This window comes from Octopus sinensis, linkage group LG7 (genome assembly GCF_006345805.1).
Source record: "Octopus sinensis linkage group LG7, ASM634580v1, whole genome shotgun sequence".
Classification (NCBI taxonomy): domain Eukaryota; kingdom Metazoa; phylum Mollusca; class Cephalopoda; order Octopoda; family Octopodidae; genus Octopus; species Octopus sinensis.
This window is the reverse complement of record NC_043003.1, coordinates 20,203,999-20,219,591: the sequence shown is the minus strand read 5'-3', so window position 1 is coordinate 20,219,591 and position 15,593 is coordinate 20,203,999. Positions and strand designations below refer to the sequence as shown.

General features: G+C 34.9%; 1 protein-coding gene across 1 annotated transcript in view; it reads right to left on the bottom strand.

Annotated features, from left to right (window-relative positions):
* Window positions 1–15,593, bottom strand: part of LOC115213985 (glutamate receptor ionotropic, NMDA 3A-like) — a 586,030-nt gene that overhangs the window by 323,723 nt on the left and 246,714 nt on the right. The window contains exon 2 of the mRNA XM_029782995.2: window positions 1,548–1,594. The gene's annotated coding sequence lies outside the window, so the exon portion shown is untranslated. The remainder of the gene's footprint in view (window positions 1–1,547; window positions 1,595–15,593) is intronic.

Here is a 15,593-nt window from a genome sequence, read left to right as displayed (position 1 = left end):
GTCGGGGGTTGACCTGCTTTCTCTTCTGCGGGTCTTACGAATAGCAAAGGACCCCGTTTCGGACTTCTCCCACTACAGAGGCGCGATCTTGTGAGCTCTGGGACGAAGAAGACCGCTTCGCTCAACAACAACAACAGCAACATAGACTGCACCACAGGCAACACGCGCAGGGACGAGAATATGACCGACACCAACACCACCCCCAGCGACGCCAACGCCAGCAACAACAGCAGCCGCAACTACAACAGCGACAGCATCACCGGTGACATCAGCGGCAACAGTAGCAGCCAGAGCAGTAACAACAGCATCAACTGCAGCAGCACCTACAACAGCAAATGATGCAAAGACAACAGCAACAGGCACGGCGGCAACGGTAGCAGCAACAGCACCAACAACAGCAGCAGCAGTAGCAGCGCGTATAACAGCAACAGGTGCAACGACATCTCGCCCCCACAGAGCTAAGTGGAGTGCACTGGGGACTCTCTGAAACAGCGTACTTCTAATCATCTGTCTGCCTTCAGAATCCCGGAAGGAGACACGTAACCTCGCTGGCCAGCCATATCTGGCATTTACGAGACGAAGAGATTCCATACTCGATCGCATGGAAAATACTCGAGAACCGAGGTCTCTACATCAACGGGACGAAACGGTGCAAATTATGCATTGCCGAACGCACGAGGATGCTTAAAGTCTCACTCGTGCCATTTATCATTTATCTTCGTGATGCTTTAGTGACCACAAGATAGCAGCGCGGCCAAAGATCGATGGACAATGGCAAAGGGAGATAATCACCTATGATTTTACCCTTTAAAAGGAGGCTTCCCCTCCTCCCTCTATGTTTTAAAGAGTTCTCGGGCCAGCAGTGTTTGGAGTCTGAAGATACGCCGTAAGGCTAAACCCCTTATGAGCGAGAAACCTATGTTTGGAGTCCGAAGATACGCCGCAAGGCTAAACCTCTTATGAGCAAGAAATCCAGGGTGACCCCTTAAACCGGCCTACCCCACTATAATACATATATATATATATTAATATATATATATTATATAATATATATATCTTATGAGTTTAGATCATATGATAAGGTAGAATGTCAGAAAGTCGAACTTTAAATTATCTGAAATTTAGAATACGAACGTTTGAAAGAGAATATTTAGAAAACCAAAGATAGCATTGTTTTAGGGGAAAATAACAAGAAAAGCGGTCTTAAAAAAATATTTATTTTCAGTTTTAAATGGGATTTATTATAGTATATTAAATTTTTTTTTTATTATGCCACGTAAGAACAAAGGCAAGTGAGATACGGTGTGCATATTTGAGTATGAAAAATATTATGTGTGCAGTGATGCAATATGGAAGACGTAGCTCGTTTACATCACAGCTTTCAGTTGTGGCCTGAACTACAAAGGGTGTTTTACTTCCATCTTATTCTATGCGAAACGGAGAAAGACTTGAAGAATAAAGAAAATAGTTAGTCTTGGTCGAATAACAAAGAGAATAAAATTAGAAATGCTTGAATTTAAATGGAGGAAACGAAATCAAACACCTACCTTTATAAGAGGAAGTTTTCATAATTGACAGCGAACTATACTGGAAACTGCAAGTAAAACAACAAAAAGATAATTATCAAGTCAGAAATAGTAATCAAAATGGAGTTCAATGTCCCTTTACAGTAAACTACTCGCGTTATTGATTTCTTCTGATTGACGAAGTAAAATTTATATGGCTTTCATTACGACTACATCAGTAATAGCATTATAAAAAGAGGCTATAATACATATATATTTTAAAATAAATCTAATCAATTTATTTAGCTGTATTAATGAAAGTACAACACAGTGTTGGGAATAGGAGAACAATGGGGAGCGTTGGTTGATGTTTATTCAAACTTTATGACTTTATGAGACTGAAAATCGGTAAAGCAAACGTTGGTGTATAATGGGAGAAAATAGAAAAGATTCAGATGCATTTCTGACCACTTTATTTACTTTGCTTGTCAAATTTCTTATGCAATACATAAAAACAGCTTTACATTGTATATATATATATATATATATATAAAATCTATGTTATTATGTCGGCTATGGCTTGGTGATTCCAACCTGCGAAAGCAGTTTTACGAAAACTTACCGAGTTGTGCCGATAGAACGTAGGATTAATATAATAATAATAATAATAATAATAATAATAATAATAATAATAATTATTATTATTATTATTATTATTATTATTATTATTATTATTATTATTATTAAGTAATTAATTAATAATAATCCATGGATAGGATGTATAAATATTTAACGTATCGCTATATCGCCTGGAGAAATGAAAGCATGAACAAGGACCCAACTGATGTCCATAGATATTAAAAATTGTTTTGTAATTATCGCAGGAATGCGGATTATAGTCACAAAAACATATGATTTGTGGAAACGCGCGTAGCAATATATTAAAATATCATATATATAAATTTCATCCATGGATGGTTATTACGCTTGTTACTATACATACACACACAAATTCATACATATATATATATATATATATGTATATTCACACACACACACACACACACACACATATATATATATATATATATATATATATATTTGTATACATATATTGAGAAAGAACGGAATGAAAGAAGGAAGGAAGGTTGAAAAAAAGAGAGAATTGATGTATAAACGTGAAAGAATGAATCCACAGAAATAAAATGTTAAGACACATTATTGCATTACAGCAAATGCACGTGGGATCGCTTGCATGTATTTACATAATCAGCTAAAACGATTTTATGAAGTAACACATTTAGCATAGAAGCAGAAAGGTCTTTATTCCACATGTGGTTCATACCTCGTTTGATCTCAACAGCTGTTTCATTAAGTAAGGGAAGGTAGGTTCTCTACAATCATACCCTGCGAAAGCTACCAATGGTTGGCAGTCAAGGTAAGTATCCAAAACAAGATTAGCTTCGAAAAAGTTATGCTTGATGGGAAATGAAGGGCATTTCCTAATCATGAAGAGGTAAATGAAAACGAAACAGTTAATGAAAACAAGAACTGTGGTTAACTGGAAACATTGCACAAGAAAAAAATTCGGAGAAAAAGCGCCCATCGTCGATTAATTGTAACTGGATGTTGCTTTTAGAGAACTATGCAAAACTACGTATTGCCCAAATGAATCAGGAAATTATTATGGTAATAAATAGAAAGATTTTGCCTCATCCTTCTTATTGTTCTTCGAGATTATCATCAACAAATTTAAAATTGTTTAGTGATTAATTTTTTTATCTTTTCATGTCGACCTTGGACACCAGAGAATCATGTTCAATCACAATTCACGGATAACAATAGCGATAAGATCGAAAGATTAAAGAAATGCGTAAATACAAATACACAGATAAAATATAAACAAAGATAAAAGAAAAAATTAGAAGATAAGGAAAACAAAACTTCCAAAGAAAGGGGAATATTGTCCGCGTTATCTTTTACTCACATTGTCGTTCCAAACCAACGATAAAGAATGAATTTAAAAAAACTATCAAAAAATCACAATAAAAAAATAAAAAATGAAGAATTCTAAATAAAAAGTAGTTAAATAAAGAAACTTTCTGACAGGACAAGATAACATTGTGTGGAGGTATCATATTATAGATAGAACAATGCTGGGAACATTATATATGGTAATACAAAGGGAAATAACTATCTCCACGCAGCGTGAAACAGGATTACAATTTTGAATTTAAAATCAAGGCATGCGAAGAGGATAGAGGGAGTTCACATATATAACTTCCTTATCTATGGCAAATTTATTACAATTTCTCCAAGGCAATAATCGTGGATAGTACTATTTCATCCTTTTTAGGAATCTTCAGAATAACTTAACGTGTAAATTCGATTAGAGTTAGTGATAAAGAAAATAGTGAAGTGCCTGTGCCGCGGAGTTATTGAAGTATTTAGAGCCCCCAAAGATCTCGCTACAGTAGAGGCTATAGTAGAAGACATTTGCCCAAGGTGCCACAGTGGTACTGAACCCGGAACCATGTGGTTGGTAAGCAAGCTACTTATCACGCAGCCACTCCTACGCCTATTATTATTTCTGATTTATATAAAAAGTGAGGAGTATTTAGAAGACGGGTGTTAGTTAAAGCCATCGACCCAGTACTTGAGCTTATTGTAATGATCCCCGATGGGAAGGGGGATGAAACACAAAGATGACCTCGGTGAGATTTGAACTCAGAATGTGAAGAGCTACGGGAAATACACACAAAGCAGTGCATTTCTCCACAATATGCGTCCTCCCGTACTTAACACAAAAAGAGAATAACAAGTTAATTAATACAGAAAGGCAGCTATTCAAGCTGTCATAACAAGATTCATAGTTATATTTCATATGGACGCAACGATAATAATAACATTAAGTACAATATGAAATACATTATTTGGTAGATGGTAATTTATCCGTCAATAAGAGAGCCATAATAATAATGACGAGAAAAACCCAGAAAGAATAATAATATATAATAACACTTACAGAAGCGACAGATACCATTATTACCGTAATAATAGTTTAGTAATTGCCTGAGTTAATACACGTAAAAGCATATAAGTTATAGTTCTATTTAGATGCTCCATCCTTCAGTGCAAATCATTCTTCTCATAACCCTGGCAATTAGAATGAGAAGAGAATAAACTGAAAGGCAAGAAATTATAAAATCCATATATTTCCCCCATGCGTCCACGATTCTCCTAATTGAATGTTGCCGTATCAAGCATATATTTTAATCCGTTATTGATTAATTAGTAATTATTAATCATTTATAATCTAGCTACAAAATAACTGCATCATTCTGTGTACGTAGTTGATAACTAATTCTGTAAGATTTATGATTATTAAAGAAACAAAAATAGACAACCAATTCATTTCGCTTATTTAATAATTAATGATATGATTATCGGTCATAAGGATTTCGTGGGCCTTACCTGTGCATAAACGGTACTTTTGTACACCTCCTTGGCAAGATTTAAAGGAATTTATAATAAGTCCTAAATTTATGTCTAAGAGGAGATAATCTACCCAGGACTATTTCAGCAGCGAAGGGTTTTCTCATGTCTACATGCATATAGGTATGCTGAATATGACTTTACACGAGTATATTCATGTGTGCGTGCGTGTATGTGTGTGTGTGTCTATGTGTCTGTATGTCTGCGTGCCTGTGAGTCTGTGTGTATGTCTGTTTCTCTCTCTCTCTCTCTCTTTCTCTCTCTCTCTCTGTGCGTGTGTGTGTGTGTGTGGTGTTTCAATATATAACACTAGATAGTTCAATATATAAAGCTAGAAAGTTCAAAATGTCCCACTGGCTATTTTTCAAGCTATGATATTCTTTAAAGATATTCATCTATGACAGTGTGAGGACGGACCGGCATAAGAAAGAATGGTCGTAACCTTTCCTCTACATGTCGAAAAAGGCGACTAAATGGAATTTGCACTTCGATTTCGTAAAACCCTCGTAAAGCCTTCGATTTCATAAAACCTTCACCAGCACTGATTACCCAAACAGACCTATAGCTGGGAGGGTTGTCGCATGAGTGCTACAAAGGCGTCATCCACAAGGTGTAGAGAAACATCGACAAACGGTGGATGCGACGACACGCTGAAACAGCGCATGATCCCATACATGACTTGACCCGACCAATGTCTAGACAATTGAATTTCTTCAAAGAAAATTACCAACCATGAATTTGATAAGAATTGCTTCGCTGTGCTGTGAAATGTTTGAATTTGAGAGTCTCTCTATTAAGTGCTAATGATGTGTGGTGGGTAATGCATAAACGTTTAGACAAAGGTTCTCAAATTTTTGGGGCCACCGCCCACCTCATGGCCACATAATACCCCCAGCGCCCCACCCCTGTTTTTATGTATAAATATTTTATATTTTGCTAATTTATATTTACAATGAATAATTTGATATTTTATATATTATATAATTTGCATACAATACTATAATAATATCATAAATTCATAGCGTCACCCAGTTTACTGCCTTCTTCCCAAAGACACCTTTTTCTCTAACGCTCTCCCTCACCGCCTGCATAGGCACCAGTGCTCACCTGGACCATCTCAACGCCCACCAGGGAGCGGTAGCGCCCACTTTGAGAACCTATGGTTTAGACAGAAGTTGTCATAAAATCAAATGTATTAGCAGTAAGTTGTCGCATCGAAAATAAATGAGGCAACAAGCTGACCATATACATACATACATATATATATATAAGGGAATCTTACATTGCTTATAAACTCTATATTTGGAAGGACTCATTAAACTCTGTTGGACTTTTGGATTTTACTCAAGGGATATTGGAATATTGCAGATATACCATTATGCCTATAAAACGGATTTACAACTTCAATACCCATGCATCTTACATCTATCTTCTCCTTCACCTCACTCTCTATTTTGTATCACATCTAAACTAACTATGCCTTAATTTTCCTCTCACACCGTCTCCGATGGAGGGATATTATTAATTAATATCCTAGAAACAGCTGTAAAACCTTCTATCTATAAATGCTCTAATATCTATACAGCGTTGGTTTTTTATCTTATTACGCAAAAAATTCTTATACATACACACACACACACACACACACATATATATGTGTGTGTGTGTGTGTGTGTGTGTGTGTGTGTGTGTGAGTGTGTGTGTGTGTGTGTGTGTGTATGCGTGTGTATATATAAGAATATATATATATATACACACAACTGATTAAGTTATCCTAGGGGGTGAGCAGCAATAATGTCAGGGCAAATATTTGTAAGTTATTGCCTAGGTGCAAGAGTATGAGAGTATGTGTGGGTAGGTGAAAGGCTCACAATTGTTCGGTCATCGGAATAAACGAAATTGGTCAGTCGGATAGAGAGAAGAGACATGAATTGTAGGACGAATATGTGTATAGTTTCAAATACTGATTGTCACTATAATTAATTACTTTATGTTCTGCGAATTTGATTTAATCTTCTGTGAATTGCTATTCGTGGAAGGATATGCCAAAGCTAATATGCGGGCGCGTATACAGATATGTGTGAGTATTTGAGTTATCGTGGCTAAATGGGTGAGAATCTATAAAGCGGAGGAAGTATGTGAGTGTTTGGGTTTTGCAATTGTGTTTTGATGTATTAATGTACACACAAGTTTATAGGCATGTGATAAACATGTTTATGTGTTTATTGTTAGGTGCAATCATACTCTTATCAGTATGGAAGTAATATGCGTGTGTGTATGTGCATGTATATATATATATATATATATATATATATATATATATATATATATATATATATATATATATATATATATATATATATGTATTATATATATATATATATGTATATGTATATATATATATATGTATATATATATATATATGTTGTATATATATATATATGTATATATATATATATATGTGTGTATTATATATATATATAATATATATATATGTATATATATATATATGTATATGTATATATATATATATATATATATGCATGTATATAATGTATGTATAGATGTAATATATGCATATATATATACACATACATAATACATACGCACAAACACATATGTACATTTATGTATAAATGCACATGAATACATATACACGCAAAGACATACAAACACATACAAACACATACATACACACACAGGCACACACATTTATACATATCTTTGTGCGTGTGTGTGTGTTTGTGTGTGTGCAGAATTCTTCCCAGGAGGCAGAATTTGGTTTCCAACATCAGAATTTGGAAAGTAGCAACTGTTACTTGTTTAAGACCGCGAGCTGGCAGAAACGTTAGCACGTCGGGCGAAATGCTTACCGGAATTTCGTCTGCCGTTACGTTCTGAGTTCAAGTTCCGCCGAGGTCGGCTTTGCTTTTCATCTTTTCGGGGTCGATAAATTAAGTACCAGTCCTTATTTGTCCCCTCTATGTTTAGCACCTTGTGGGCAATAAAACAATAAGGTAACTGTTACAAGTTTAACCCTAGAGAAATTCTTACATATCTTTATCATTCCACTTACAGAGTGTATTTTAAAGTGCTAAGATAGCCGAACTATGTATGAGTATATCTAAGTATGAACACATCTATGTATGGCTGTGTTGTTAAGAAGTTTGCTTCACAATCACGTGATTAGGGTTTTTTCTTACTGCGCGTCAATTTGCACTAGTATTTTCTACAACAGCCTCAGCCCAACCAATGCTTTATATATAACTATAGTAGACTGAAATTCCACAAAGCCTGATGTAAGTGTGAGTGCGCGCGCGAGGGCGTGTGTGCGTCTTTGTGCTTGTCTCTCATTGTGTGACAACTGCTGTTGGTTTGTTTACGTCACAGTTAATGAGCAATTTACCAAAATGAGACCTATATAATAAGCACCAAGCTTAAAAATAAAACAGGTATTATGTTCCATTTGAATGGCTACATCCCACTTCAAGGTGGCCGCTGTTTCTTCTTTTTACTAGTTGGATTCCAATGACTGGAACCAGCAAAATAATTGCAGATGTGCGTACGTGTGTATGTGTACGCACACGCACACACTTGCACACATACACACACACGTATATTCTTTGTAAGCCTAGTACTTATTCTATCGGTCACTTTCGCCGAACAGCTAAAAACATACATACTTACATATATACATGCATTCATACTCACATACATAAATGTGTGTGTACGTACCTACCTATGAATACCTGTACTAACGCACGCATCTATGTCTGTATCTTCGTATGCAGTATGTAAATACATAAATACGTACGTATATATGTAGGTGTATGTGTATGGCAGTATATGTGCGTTACAGCGTGTGTTTAAGTGTTTGGGAAAATATTTAGAAAGATACGATCATGCTAGTTTCTTTTTTTAATTATTGCATTATTACGTTTGCCTTTGTATAAAGAGCCGAATGTGAATTTAGAATCTCGATCTTTATCATTATTGGTTTGTGTAAATATTTTCTGTTGTACTCAGGCAGTACTTACTATAATCTCCACAGGCTGGTTTCCACTTTAATAGCTGCTGTGGACTTCGTAGTAGCAGCAATATAAATTAACAGTTCGCTTTCAAGCGACGCTTTAAGAGAGTTTTAGTGAAGCAAAATAACAATATCAATAATAATTTGCTCGAAGTCTGTTGCTAACTTAAACATTTAGTGGTAGAAAAATAAAATGAAGTGTAAGAGGTTTCTGTTCAGCAAACACGCAGCTTATCAATTTAGTCTTGCTGTGAAAAGTAAAAATAATTATACCACATGGGCAGGCATAGATTTGTGGATAAAAATTTGGCTTTGCAACCACGTGATTTCGGGTTCAGTCCTAATGCGTGACGCATGTATTTCACTTTAACCCTGGACCGACCAATGCCTTGTATGGGAATTTATTTGATAGAAACTTGCGAAAGCCTGTTCTATGTAAGTGTGTGCGGGTGTGTGTGTGTGTATACACACACTCACACACACACCACACACACACACACACATACACACATATATATATATATAGGTGGAGGCGCGTGGCTTAGTGTGTCAGCATCATGATCGTAAGATTGTGGTTTCGATTCCTGGACCGGGTGACGCGTTGTGTTCTTGAGCAAAACCCTTTATTTCACGTTGCTCCAGTCAACTCAGCTGGCAAAAATCAGTAACGCTGCGATGGGCTGGTGTCCCGGCCAGCTAGGGAACACATACGCCATTGAAACCGGGAAAACGGGCCCATGAGCCAGGCTAGGCTTTAAAAGAGCGCATTTGTTATTATTATTATTATTATTATTATTATTATTATTATTATTATTATTATTATTATTATTATTATTATATACATGACATTCTTCACAACAAAAACACCCATCAACTCACAGCTGGTCATTTTCAAGACATATTGAAAGGACATTCAACACAATACACATATACACACACAGGTGGAGATAAATCCTATTCAATCAATGCTTTTTACCCACTCCCATGGCAGGGACGTACAAAGATTTTTTTAGACAATTGACATTCTCTTACACTTTGAACTCTACACCAAACTATATTTAAAGAAGACTTCAGCGAAAATTCTCCAAACATATTCTTAACCCACAGACAGAAGAAAAACTGAGATGGGATACATCGAAACCGGTAATATATTCTTTATATAATTTTTTTATTAAATACCCTCTTAAATTGAAGTCTTAGACTTACTTCTATGCTATTTTCCCATCCATCTTATATATGTGTATATATGACGAATTTTAAAAAAAATTCTGTTTGCTCGCTTTCCTCGATTTCAGCACGACGTGTATTTATAGTGAATGTATATTGTAATGTGGAAACTGACGATTTAAAGTCTGTTATCAGCATATTGACATAGAAATAATTTTTCTTTTGCCCTTGTTCATAAGTTATACACACATACACACACACACACACACATACACACACACACACACACACACACACACACTAATAGACTTAAGAAAATTAATATTGGGTTCGATTTGTTCGACGAAACCTTTAAGACGGTGCTCCAGCATGACCGCAATTTAATGTCTGAAACAAATAAGAAATAAAAAGATAACGGTTTTTATCCCTTTATAGATAGAGTACGGTATCACCCTAAGTAGCTTCTAATCTTGTTAGGCCATCATCACGGAAAAGTACTTATTTTTTTTATGTCCACAGACGGATTATGTTAGCATATAGCAATTTATAGCGTATACACAACAGGAAAGAGTTAAACTAGTCTGTCTCATTTCCATTATAGTCCATTCACTGTAAACAAAGATTAAATAATCAATACAGTACTACATAGATATACATGTATGTGTACGTATACTTATGTATGTATACATGCATGTATGTATGTATTTTGTATGTGTGTATGTATGTATTATGTATGCATTATGTATGCATGTATATATGTATGCACTGATGTGTTTATATGTATGTGTGTGTGTATGTATGTATATATTAAATGTGTATGTATATGTGTATGTATATATTAAATACGTGTATGTATGTATGTATGTATGTATGTATGTATGTATGTATGTCTACACAGGCATATATACATTACGTCTGCAGCGCGTGAGCCATAGAATTTGCCCATTTATATTTTTGATATCGTCAAAAATATCGAAACACGGAGCTTTCGAATATAAATATCCTGTGGGTATTGATTCTGCATCGAGTTTTTCGAGCAGTCTCCTGTCATCATTCTAGCCTTCAGAAATGTAACTAAAGATGCTATTGTCTCGAAAATGAGATACAAAATGTAAAAATTAACAAAAAGCAACACTCTCTAAGCCCACTTATGAAACACGTGGTCTCAGACATACACGGTGATTGAAAAGAAACTCTCAATTTTTAAATACTTATAATTTATTACCTCCACCTTAGGAAAGGTGGAGGTATTGTTTTCAGTCGTGTTTGTTTGTTTGTTTGTCCGTGGAAAAGATATCTCAAGAACCGCTGATAACATATAGGCTTAGAAATAATTTTTTATTTTGCCCTTGTTTATAGGTTGGTTATAATTTTAACCTTTAAAGGTATTTTAATACGCTGCCACTTTTGATGAAATTTTTCTGAAAAAAATGTTAGCCTATATTAGTATATATATATATATATATATATATATATAATTGCAGCGTGGAAGGTATTTGTAAGCCATTTCAGAAACACACAAAAGCCGTTCGATTCACTTCAACATTTAAGTTTAATTTGTCAAAATATTTTCGTCGCTAAAATCCGCGACCTGTTCACTGACAAAAATCCGTGCTGCATAATCGAACGGCTTTTGTGTGTTTCTTAAATGACTTACAAATACCTTCCACGCTGCAATCGTTTTCGTTCCAGCACACGATCTCAGATCAAATCACTGCTATGCGAGTACATCTCCGTAAATATATATATATATATATATATATATATAATAATTGCAGCGTGGAAGGTATTTGTAAGCCATTTCAGAAACACACAAAAGCCGTTCGATTCACTTCAACATTTAAGTTTAATTTGTCAAAATATTTTCGTCGCTAAAATCCGCGACCTGTTCACTGACAAAAATCCGTGCTGCATAATCGAACGGCTTTTGTGTGTTTCTTAAATGACTTACAAATACCTTCCACGCTGCAATCGTTTTCGTTCCAGCACACGATCTCAGATCAAATCACTTGCTATGCGAGTACATCTCCGTAAATATATATATATATATATATATATATATATATATATATGTATGTATGTATGTATGTATGTATGTATGTATGTATGTATGTATGTATGTATATATGTATGTATATGTATATATGTATGTACGTATGTATGTACGTATGTATGTATGAATGTATGTATGATGAATGTATGTGTATGTGTATGTGGGTGAGTTTCTGCTTGTGCTTATCACCCTACCCCCACCGCTTGACAACCGGTGTCAGTTTGTTTATGTCCCGGTAATATTAGCTGTTCGGCAAAAGACGCTGATAGAATCAGTCCCAGACTTAAAAATAAATTACTGGGTCTATGTATTCGACTAAAAGCGTTCAAGGCGGTGCCCCGGCACAGTCGCTGTTCAACAAGAGAAACAGGTAAAACGTAAAGAAATAAAAGCTATCTCAAAAGGAAAAGACACGTTAAATAATGTAGTTCTGGGTATACAATTCCTGAGCATCAATATAAGATGGTCGTGGATGGAACGCCTTTTATCTTCTCAGATCTATCATAGATCTAGTTGAGCTGGCCGGCTTGGATTGAAATCGTAACGACCGGAAACAGAACTACAGCGAGAGTAAGGGAGAGAGAGAGGGAGGAGAGAAAAAGAGAGAAAAAGAAGGGGGGGAAGCGAGAGAAAGAGAAATTATTAGAAAAAGAAGAGAAGAAGGAAAGGGGTGCGAAGTGATAGACAGGCCAGAAGAGTGTCACTATACAGGAGAGAGGCGTGGCTCATATTTCAGCATTAATTTCATGGACTCGTAAAATACATTTTGCCGTTTATTTTTAATAGATTAGAATGACTATTTGGTTTCATTTCATTCCTGAGAGATTTATGGCTGCTATTAGCACAATCCATAGTTTAATATGCGCAAGTGTATTTTGCCTAGAAATTTGAGATGCATTTAGTGATATGCACGTGAATACATGCTGCATACAAACACTTTAATCACGCCTATTGCACCTAAACACAAACGCCAACACATGATTGCAGCAAAAATACGCGATTTGAGTTCAAATATACTCTCACACATATAGACACGCTCATGTTCGTATAATCACACACACACATATATGTATATATGTATATATACATACACACACAGACGCATATGCATGTATATAAATATGTATATATATGAGTATGTATGTACATATATATATATATTATATATATATCTTCAAGTGCTTGCTTTGGTTTTTCTGGGAACTCCCTTTAAAGTAGAAAGAATAGTTAGGATTTTGACTGCTATTTCTAAAACTTCGGTGTGTGGTGAAGCTAATCGTGCTGAACCCTAATTATATAGTATTACTTAAACTTACCATAAAATGGTCTTTTCTTCATGCCAAATTCTACTTCGTGAAATTACTAATTACTTCTTAATTAATTAATTTCACCCTTTGTTATAACTTATATATATATATTATATATATATATATAATATATATATATCTTCAAGTGCTTTGGTTTTTCTGGGAACTCCCTTTAAAGTAGAAAGAATAGTTAGGATTTTGACTGCTATTCTAAAACTTCGGTGTGTGGTGAAGCTAATCGTTGCTGAACCCTAATTATATAGTATTACTTAAACTTACCATAAAATGGTCTTTTTTCATGCCAAATTCTACTTCGTGAAATTACTAATTACTTCTTAATTAATTAATTTCACCCTTTGTTATAACTATATATATATATATATATATATATATATCTATATATATATATATATATATATATAAACAAGAAAAAAGCAACAAAAATGGATCAATATTTCGGTACAATTGTTTCATACGAGGACCAGCTTTATTAAGGCTGCAAATGTTGCAGCAAATGCAAGTGACCCGTACTCATCAGCCGAAAAAACAGGTTTTTTAAATTACTTTTTTAAGACCTGTTATATGACTGTGCAACATTAGAGAACTTTGGAAGTCCGTCTATTATCTAAATCTGATTTTTATAGAACTATCCCTGATGTTTCAGGAGTGTAGCCTCACCCCCTCAGATGTTTGGTGAACTCAAATGTTTTTTCGGCTGATGAGTACAGGTCACTTGCATTTGCTGCAATATTTGCAGCCTTAATAAAGCTGGTCCTCGTATGAAACAATTGTACTGAAATATTGATCCATTTTTGTTGCTTTTTTCTTGTTTATAATCACCCCGCATTATCTTATGGTTAATACCATATAGATTTCTGGTGCATCTAAGTTAAGTACCGCATTCATGTGAATTCAACAGAACTCACTTGAATCTTAATTGCTTTTACTTATATATATATATATATAATAAAATAAATGCGCCCTTTTAAAGCCTAGTCAGGCTCATGGGCCCAGTTTCCCGGTTTCAATGGCGTATGTGTTCCCCAGCTGGCCGGGACGACAGTCCGTCGCAGCGTTACTCATTTTTATCAGCTGAGTGGACTAGAGCAACGTGAAATGAAATTTTTTGCTCAAGAACACAACGCGTTGCCCGTTCCAGGAATCGAAACCACAATCTTACGATCATGATGCTGACACCCTAACCACTAAGCTACGCGCCTCCACACACACACACACACACACATATATAAACACACACACACACGCATATGTATGTATGTATAATATATTGTTTTGTTTGTTTTGGGTTCACTGTTACTGCGCGGTATCTTGTTCAACTGTCTTCTAGTATAGCTCCGAATCGACAAACGCCTTCTGAGTCAATATTCATATATATATATATATATGCACATACACAAACACGCACACCCATATGATTATATATATAGATGCCTATGCACACATATCTTTCCAGATACGCAACCACATACTCACACATGCACAAACAGAACAAGGGAATGTGGATGAGTATTTTGAAGCAAAGGAACAGGGTAATCATAGCATATAGATGGACAAATAGATATGTATATATACACACATACATATATGTGCGTATGTAATATATATATATATATATATCTATATATATATATATATATATATATTATATATATTATATATATACACATATATAATATACACACACACATATATATATATATATTATATATATATATATATATATATATATATATATATATACATACATATATAATACACACACACACAACACACACACATATATATATACAGGGTCAGGCAAAATGATTTGACACATTTGTAGGTTAAATAAAAGGCATTGTTTTTCGTTTCTTTTTCAGATGCTGCCATGAATTGGACTGGTGAGCATCACGCTTTCATTGTGGAAACGTTTATCAAAACAAACGATTTTGTAACTGCAACACAAAGAGCGTTCCGTTTGCACTTCAATCTTGGTAGACATGATCCCGTACCAGCTCGAAACACGATCTTGTTAT